We start from the raw sequence: 3,312 nt of genomic DNA, 5'->3' as shown, positions 1-3,312 counted from the left end.
AAATGTGTACAACTTGCTTGAAATTGTCCCTTTGAAGATTCAAGTTTAATTAGAAGTATGCAGGAGACTCAAATCCCTGGGGGAAAAAAAGTACCAGAGACAGTTAGTTTACAACTGCATCAATGGAAGGAAGATGAGGGAGAGATCAGCAAATATTCAGAGGATTTTGTTTATCAAAACACTCTGGACACCTCCTACTATTAATTTACTGTGTATTACTCGCAGACATCTGGAAGCAAGTTAACTACAACCTACTCAGCTCAGAAATGGTTTATGTGGATTTAATTAAAGCTATGAGGTGGGGGAAAGAAGAATAAAAGAGATGCAATGATGTGGAGGTTCAAACTTTGAGGTACAGGATGTTAAAAGTATAAAGAGCTTAAGTGTTGAGTGTTCAAATGGTATAAAACACAACAGATAAAATCCATTATTGTACACTCCTTTTTTGTGCAACAGCATTTTTAAGCCTTGTGGCTGGCTCAGTTGGTAGCGTTCTCGCCTCTGACCCAGGTTCTGGGTTCAATTCCCACTCCAGCACTTGGGAACAAAAATCAAGGCTAGCATTCCACTTCAGTACTGACGGAGCATTGTACTGTCGGCGGTGCCATTTTTCTAATGAGATGTAAAGAGGTATGGGATAAAGTGCGGCACAACAGACTTGTGAGCAAAGTTACAGGTCGTGAAATAAAAGGGGCAGTAGCAACACGGATGCAAAATTGAGAGTAAACACAGGGTAGTAGTTAACAGGTTTTTTTGGACTGGGGAAAGGTTTATAGTGGAGTTCCCCAGGGTTTGGTGTGAGGACCCCTACTCTTCCTGATATATATTAATGACCTAGACCTGGGTGTACAGGGCACATTTTCAAAATTCGCAGATGATATAAAACTTGGAAGCATTGTGAACTGTGAGGAAGATAGTGTAGAACTTCAAAAGGACAGGTTAGTGAAATGGGCAGATTAAATTTAATGCAGAGAAGTGTGGTGTGATTCATTTTGATAGGAAGAACACAGAGAAACAATATAAAGTAAAGGGTACAATTCTAAAGGGGGTGCAGGAGCAGAACGGCCTGGGTGAATGTGTGCATAAATCATTGAAGTTTGCAGGACAGATTGAGAGTGCAGTTAATAAAGCATATGGCATCCTGGGCTTTATAAATAGGGGCATAGAGTACAAAAGAAAGGAAGTTGTTAAACCTGTATAAAACATTGGTTCAGCTTCAACTGGAGTATTGTGTCCAGTTCTGGGTGCCATACTTTTGGAAGGATTTGAAGGCATTAGAGAGGATGCAAAAAAGATTCACACGATTGGTTCCAGGGATGAGGAACTTCAGTTACATAGAAAGATTGGAGAAGATGAGACCGTTCTCCTTGGAGAAGAGAAGGATGAGAGGAGGCTTGATAGAGGTATTCAAAATTATGAAGGGTTTGGGAAGAGTAGATAGGAAGAAACTACTCCCATTGGTGGAAGAATCAAGAACCAGAGGGCACTGATTTAAGGTAATTGTCAAAAGAAGCAATGGCAACATGAGGAAATTTTTTTCCCCATGCAGTGAGTGATTAGGATCTGGAATGCATTGCTTGGGGAGTGTGGGGGTGGCAGGTGCAATTGATGCATTCAAAAGGGAATTAGGTCATTATCAGGAAAGGAAAAATGTACAGGACTATAGGGAGAAGTCAGGAGAGTAGCACTAGGTGAATTGCTCCTTCAGAGAGCCTGCACAGACATGACAGACAGAATCCTTCTGTACTGTAACCATTCTACGATTCTAAACTGAGGGCTCATCTGCTCGCTCAGGAAATTGTGAAAAGATTGCAAGGCACTATTCCCCAGTCTCCTAGCCAATATTTATCCCTCAATCCCAAATACAAATTATCTGGTAATTATCACATTGCTACTTGCGAGAGCTTGCTGTACATGAATTGGCTACCAGGCTTCCTGCCTTACAACAGTGGCTACAGTTCAAAAGTACTTCATTGGGTGTCAAGTACTTATATTTTTTTCTTTTCATAGAATTACATTGATTCATTCCCTAAACCACATTCTTATTCCAAAAAAATGAATGAAAGCACTGTCCTTGTTCAGTACTTTTCCTTTGACATCATTTTTTTTCTCATAGTGACCCATTCAAGTTGAACAGTAAAGCTTTAAAGAACCATCATGAAAATAGTCTCTTACAGGACATGAATTTGACCTTTAAGAACTGTCAGAGTAGAGAATTGAGTACTTATATCGCATGAGAAACTGTCAAAATTCAAGTCTCTCTCATTCAGTTATATCCAAACTTAACGTAACATCCTTTGGAACTATAGACAATGACACCCCAATCATATGAGCTGTTGACCTGACAATAATTCGATCATTCATTCAGGAACTGGAATCTAAAACATGAATGAACAAATCAAACCAGTCATTACATAGTGCACTGGAATTCTGGCTGGTGTGCAAGCGTGCATGCACATATACATCACAACAATAACTATTTTAAAAATAGCAAAGTAAAGAACTTTGGGGTGTTCAGAGGTCATGAAAGGCTCTAAAGCAGTGGCTTTCATCCTTTTTTTAGTTAAGGAACCCTATAATATATTGTTCAATTCTGCGGAACCCCAAGCTCCCAACCCAAACAAAGCAAAATTAAACTATACTGTAATGTCACATATTTGTAATGTACCATTATGGACTGTACATTGCGAGTATATCATAATTATTTCATTTTAGTTTTTTCCACTAAGTTTTTAAAAATTCTACTGCATTCGGTACAATCTTCAAATAACCTGAAAATTGCGTAGAACCTTTGGGTTCCGAGGAACCCCGGTTGAAAAACATTGCCCTATAGAAATCTTTGAGTGGCATTACATTTCCATTGTAAACAATGTTGTCAAAAGACTCATCCAAAAGTGATAACTGCTACTTGAAAGGGTGGTTAAGTGTTAATTAAAATGTAATGGCCGATTTATGACCACTAGTTAGTGAACTATACATCTCTTTAGCAGCCTTCCCTCTCATGAGATGATGGTTTGTGACTTGGTGGTCAACTCTGTTAAGCAATGCCTGGTGTATGATACGCACCACCACTGCTCTGCGCTGGTGGTAGAGCGAGTGAATGTCTAAGGAGGTGGATGGGATGCCAATCAAGCAGGTTGCTGAGTCCGGAATGGTGTCAAGCTTCTTGAGTGTTTTTAGAGCTGCGCTCATCCAGGCAAGTAGAGAATATTCCATCACACTCCTGACTTCTGCTTTGCTTTGGGGAGTCAGGAGATGAGTTATTTGCCACAGAACTTCCAACCTCTAACCTGCTCTCGTAGCCACAATGTG

The 3,312-nt window shown here is 39.9% G+C and overlaps 1 protein-coding gene across 4 annotated transcripts in view; it reads right to left on the bottom strand.

The window, feature by feature from the left end:
* LOC144680703 (signal-induced proliferation-associated 1-like protein 2) overlaps window positions 1-3,312 on the bottom strand; it is a 637,588-nt gene that overhangs the window by 599,006 nt on the left and 35,270 nt on the right. The window lies entirely within an intron of this gene.

This window comes from Cetorhinus maximus, chromosome 5 (genome assembly GCF_964194155.1).
Source record: "Cetorhinus maximus chromosome 5, sCetMax3.hap1.1, whole genome shotgun sequence".
Lineage (NCBI taxonomy): Eukaryota > Metazoa > Chordata > Chondrichthyes > Lamniformes > Cetorhinidae > Cetorhinus > Cetorhinus maximus.
Note: the sequence above shows the minus strand (reverse complement) of the source record. Positions and strands in the feature narration are given on the sequence as shown.